General features: G+C 41.9%; 1 pseudogene across 1 annotated transcript in view; it reads left to right on the forward strand.

Moving 5' to 3' along the window:
* The first annotated feature begins 1,615 nt into the window (after nt 1-1,615).
* LOC308366565 (integrin alpha-3-like) overlaps nt 1,616-6,000 on the forward strand; it is a 15,065-nt pseudogene continuing 10,680 nt past the window's right edge. Inside the window, exons 1-8 of the transcript in view lie at nt 1,616-1,730; nt 2,232-2,369; nt 2,688-2,765; nt 2,881-2,945; nt 3,785-3,921; nt 4,265-4,416; nt 5,174-5,271; nt 5,678-5,846. The product of the transcript in view is annotated as an integrin alpha-3-like (transcript). The remainder of the gene's footprint in view (nt 1,731-2,231; nt 2,370-2,687; nt 2,766-2,880; nt 2,946-3,784; nt 3,922-4,264; nt 4,417-5,173; nt 5,272-5,677; nt 5,847-6,000) is intronic.

Raw genomic sequence — 6,000 nt, forward strand, 5'->3', positions numbered from 1 at the left:
TTCTCAGCATTGAGGACACCATTCATCCTGACCAAATCTCCAACTCCACTTGCAGAAATGCAGCCCCAAACTGGAAAGGAACCTCTACCATGCTTCACTGTTGCCTGCAGACTCTCATTATTGTACCTCTCTCCAGCCTCCAGCGAACAAACTGCCTTCTTCTACAGCCAAATATTTCTAATTTTGACTCATCAGTCCAGAGCACCTTCTGCCATGTTTCTGCACCCTAGTTTCTATGTTTACGTGCTTAGTTCAGTCACTTGGCCTTGTTTCCTTGTCGGGGTAGAGCTTTTTGGCTGCAACTCTTCCATGAAGACCACTTCTGGCCAGACTTCCCCAGACAGTAAATGTCTGTACCTGGGTACCACTGGTTTCTGCCAGTTCTGAGCTGATGCCACTGCTTGAAATCTTCCGATTTCGAAGGTAAATAAGCTTGATGTGTTTTTCATCAGCTGCATTAAGTTTCCTTGGCTGACCACTGCGTCTACGATCCTCAACGTCTTCTTCAAAAGAGCTGGAACTGCACATTTTGAAACCCCTGTCTGCTTTGAAATCTTTGTCTGGGAGAGACCCTGCTGATGCAGTATAACTACGTTGTGTCTTGTTGCTGTGCTCAGTCTTACCATGTAAATGGATAAAAAATAAACATTTATTGTTTACATTTTTCAAAGCATTCTTAGTTAATAGCATTTTTTCACACCTGCCTAAAACTTTTGCACAGTACTGTATATAGAGAGAATTATTATTATTATTATTATTATTATTATTATTATTATATGTCTAAAGGCACAAGTCCACTCCCCAGTGTGTTGGAGTGCACAGTAATGGGTTGTACAGAAGGCTTGTTTTAGGCAGTGTCTGATACCAGGCTTGTGCCTTGACTGAATGCTTGTTTCAGGCTTTTAATAAATCTGATAGGGATGATTTTATTCCTTTGAACTGATGGTGGGTAGGATGTTATGGGTCTCATTGTTCTGTTGGCATTTCAGAGAGTAATCAGCCCGGTTTGGGTGGGGTCCAGATTCAGTTGAAAAGCTATTTACATGTCAAGGCTGATCTCGCTGAAGCATCTAATTAACTTGGAGTTCTCATAATAATAATTTACACTGAGCAGCGCAGTCAATGTTTTGAGTAGATTCAATTCATCTTAATAACTGTAGTTGACTTCAGCTATTCAATCACAGCTTAATTTTGTTTTGCATCAATATCTAAGATTTAGTTTGGGAGTTGGTTGAAAAACAGTTATGAATGTATGGTCTGGATTAAATGCATGGTCTTGATATTTGTCTCATTAAAATAGTAAGGCGGAATTGCAGATGGTGGAGAAACGTGTATTCCATCAGTTCTTAACTGAAGGACAAATAAATACTTACATTATTAGAACTATTTCACTTATGCATGGCATCAGAAGCACATTTATCATTACACTACTTTAAATTGGCTGCCTGTTTGATTTCATGCACTATGCACTGTTGTGATATGAGGGCTTGCTGCACTACACATGGCATATGCGTAATACTGCCATGAAGTCACGTTCTGATGCCCCCTGGTGGTGAAAACATAGCATTGAATGCCAAGCACTTCACAATAAATCCCCAATGAAAATGAAGGAATAATGAAAATAAATGTCCCTCGCTCAGACTTTGCAGTAGGCGTCCCCCTTCCATGGAACTGGCAGCGTGTTCATCTGGATGGGCAGTGAGAAGGGCATCTCCCAAACACCCAGCCAGGTCAGTGGGTCAGAGCGAACAGAGCAGCTCCATGCAATACTATCACAAAGCACCTCTTCCACTGCACTCAGTTTTTCCTGCGCTCCTGAAATAATTGGAGTGAAAAACAAAATGACAAGCAAACTACTTCCATTTGATGATGATGATGTACCTAAACGTGTGCAGAATTCAAATTAATAAACATTACTCTGGAGCCACTGTTTAATGTTGCTAAGATTTTCAAAAAATATCCCAGCGTATCCCAGCATGTCAAAAGTGCCTGAATCTGAATCTAGCCCTGGACTCCTGGGGATTAATTAAGCCTCACAAGTGAGCCTGCATGTGTCCTGAAATTAAATTAGACCTCCACTCAACACACACACACACACACACACACACACAGTACTCTCAATGGGATTGGGATCTACTGATAGCTACGAAATGGGATGCATGAATACAGATGCAGGATGGCTGTGTCATATTAGAACAACTCACCTCCTCTCTCTCCCCACACGTGGGCAGGTGATCAAAGGCCAGGACATCAAAGGCAGTGGCCTCCAGACCTTTGGTTACTCGGTTTCTGGAGGCATGGACATTGATGACAACAAGTATCATAGACATAGTGGTGGGCTCCCTTGACGACCGTATCGCCGTGCTGAGGTACATTAGATGAGCATACAGGACAGAACACTTATATATATATACCTGTTACAAGGTTCTTTTAAGTATTAGTGTTTTTTTGCCAGGTGAAAAAAAAAACCATGTTTTTCCTTGTATTTAGTTTTTTGGTTTTGCTCAATTTATTGTTGATTCTCAATTTTCATTCAGCAGTTGTATTCAAATGTGTGTATTTTTGTTGGTGTGTGTGTGTACGTGTGTGTTTGTGTGTGTGTGTGTGTGTGTGTGTGTGTGTGTATGTATGTATGTGTGTGTGTGTGTGTATGTGTGTGTGTGTGTGTGTGTGTGTGACTATACTAGGGCTCGCCCAGTCCTTCATCTCCAAAGTGACTTAAGTGTGAGCCCAGACCTTGAGGACCCAGACAAGTGTAACGACTGGTGAGCATAAGACACATTGAACTCTGTATCCGCAGCGGGTAGTCTTGTTAAACGTTAAACATGGGTGCTGGTACTTGTGGAGATCCTGGTTTGATTCTGCCTTTTTGTATTACAGCGTCCAAGCGAAGATGTGCCTCTCTGCCACACTCAGCACGGGGAAAACCATCAAGAGAAACATCAGTAAGTGCCCCCTCGTCCTCCAGCTCAGCGTCCACCTTTGCCAAAGGCATAGTGTCTTTTTAAGTTGAACACAACAGGTCCAGGAGAGCAGCCCTTTGTGACGTCCATAAATATGTTTATGAACGCTTTTTACATTCCACAAATGCAGTTATGTGTAGGTTTAAACAGCAAAAATGGGACTCGATGAAAAGCGTGGAAACTGTACTGTTTTCTTCACAAAGTTATAAATCATTATTGCGAAAACTAAAAATATAGAAACCTTAATTGGAGCTACGTTATTAAGAACTGATTGCTGATGCCAAGCTTAGTTATCTAACAGTATGAGATGTATTTTGAGACATACGAATATATGTACAGTGGAGAAGTATACCTTGTTAGACCTAATGAGGACTAATCTGTGTGCTTCTTGGGCACATAACTGGCCATCGGGAGCCAGAATTCTTGCTGTTTGCCTGGGGGTTCAAATATAATTTTTTGCATCAAATGCAAATAAAGTCATAAATGTTATAAAATGCAGTTTTCTGGATATTTTTTTTGATATTCTGTTTCTCACTGTTAAAATACCGCCACCATTACAATTCTAGATCACACATTTCTTTGCAAGTGGCCAAACTTGCGAAATCGGCAGGGGTTCAAATACTTATTTTCCCCACTGTATATACTGATGCCGAAGAGGTATACCTGAGTTGACCTGGTGGTCCGTAACAGATTCTGTGCCTCCTCTTGCCTGCCTGAACCCTTTCAGCTGTGAATATGTACTGATGCCGAAGAGGTATACCTGAGTTGACCTGATCCGTAACAGATTCTGTGCCTCCTCTTGCGTGCCTGAACCCTTTCAGCTGTGGCGTTCACACTGATCGCTGACCAGACCAGCCGCAAGCCACGTCTGCTCTTCCTGGAAAACAACGCAAAAAACGTCACAGGCTTCTTTTACATGCCCTCTGAAACATGCAGGAGCTTCAAACTCCAACTCAAGGTGAGACTGTAATGCTTAGGGGGTTATAAGTAATTTGAACAGTTTATATGTTCATCTTGTAGAGCATGTATTTTATTTATTATTTTATTTCATCTATTAAAAACCCAAATTGTGCTTGATGCTTTCTATCGATCATTGCTAATGGATTCAACGGGAAACGTGTGAATATAGACTGGATCATTTTCACTGTAGAAGTAACAGCTAGTGCTTCCAGAGCAGTTGGATATTACTATTTACTAGTTTACTATTACTACGTATTGTTACATCAGTCTCCCTGACAACAGTCTCCCTGACAGCAGTCTCCCTGACAGCAGTCTCTGCCTCACTAACTCTGGTCCCTCAGAAGCCCATCCGAGACAAGGTGGAACCCGTCAGCTTCACTCTCAACATGTCCTTATATTGTATGAGCCCGAACCCAAGACCCGCAGGGGGATCCAGAACCTGGACGTTTACCCTGTACTGAGCCAGGGAAAGACCGTCATTAAAAAGCATGATGTAAGGGGCACATAGAGACGGCATACCGTACAGATGTGTCTCAGGGTGACTGTGGACCAATATCACAGGAATTCAATAACTTCTAAGTACTAATAACTTCAATAACTAAGCAGAATGCTTTGAATAGTTCGAATAATTGTTGGTTAGTTGGAATAGTAGCTATTTTGTTTGTGTTGGTGAGATTTGAAACGATTTCAGTACCTTTTTATTTACTGATGTTAAAAGATAGTCTCAATAGTGTCATTATTTAGTTGTCTGGGAATTCCCGGCCCCTTCACTGCATTTCATTTGCTCAGTTAGTCTGGCGAAGTACTAAATGGAGGTCCACTTCAGTCACGTAATTGGACACGCCTTTAACCAATCAGACCAACGATACTATACAACGATACAACGATCGGTAATAAAGCAAACACATATTTTTTCTGTATGAATTGTTCCAGAGCAAGTTTCTGTTCTATTTTCAAAGAAAACTTGCCTTTGAAATCATCCAAGACAGCCGCGAGAGCAGTATATAGTTTGCTGTGCTTTTCTCTTTGCTTTCGCTTTTGTTACGTAGACGTGGTTATTTTAAATCCGCCAATGGTAGCCAAAAGCCAGTTTGTGATTGGTCCCAGAGATCCTGAGAATGCTGTAGTGAAATGCTGTGCAATCTTTGCCAGACCCACTTCTCAGGCAAAATCAAATTTGCCGGAAGAAGAGGGGCGGGACTTCCCAGACAAATTATTTATTTATTCATCTTCTCTCTCCCCCCACACAGATCCATTTCCAGAAGGGCTGTGGCACAGACAACAAGTGCAACAGCAACCTGAAAATGTCCGCCCAGTTCGCCAGCTTTGATGACCAACCTTTCCGAGTGTGAGTTCAGAGTTCACCACTGTTTGTTCACAACACACAGGTTTTCCTCAGGAGAGAAAGTTGAATGATTTTAACAATGATCGCATGGTCTCACAATATATAAGGCACAGCCACAATACAGTTATTCTTGTGTTAGTATCAAAATAATCATTTGTAGTGGGCACTTTATCTAAAACCAAATGAAACCAGTTGAAAAAACATCTCTGTTGTCATGTGAATAGGTAAACTTTCACAGTGGCTAATTTGGAAACAGATGAAGCGTGAGGTGTCTGAATAAACAATGTCTATGGTGTCTGAATAAACAGTCGCTATGGTGTTGCAGTGAAGAGGGACACAGATGTAGCGTGAGGTGTTTGAATAAATAGTGTCCATGGTGTCTGAATAAACAGTCTCTATGGTGTTGCAGTGAAGACGACCACCAGATCTTCAAGTACAACTCCAGCGTGAAAAAGCTCAAGCTGCTTATCGATGTCACCAATGTTCCGTCATCTGGGAACCTGGCAGAAGACGCACACAACACCGTCCTTAACGTCACCATCCCTCCCTCCCTGCAGTTTGCCCTCGTCATCCCCAAGGTAACGGAGCCTGACATCACAGGTTGTCCATAGGCTTACAGCAACACAGATGATGACGTTAATGTGCTTATCGACTCAGGTGTCTTTGAGTGAATTTAAACACATAATTACGGGGATGCAAATGCCTCCCAAGGTAACAGAGCCTAACACTACA

This window comes from Sprattus sprattus (genome assembly GCF_963457725.1).
Source record: "Sprattus sprattus genome assembly, chromosome: 6".
In the NCBI taxonomy this organism is placed as follows: Eukaryota; Metazoa; Chordata; class Actinopteri; order Clupeiformes; family Clupeidae; genus Sprattus; species Sprattus sprattus.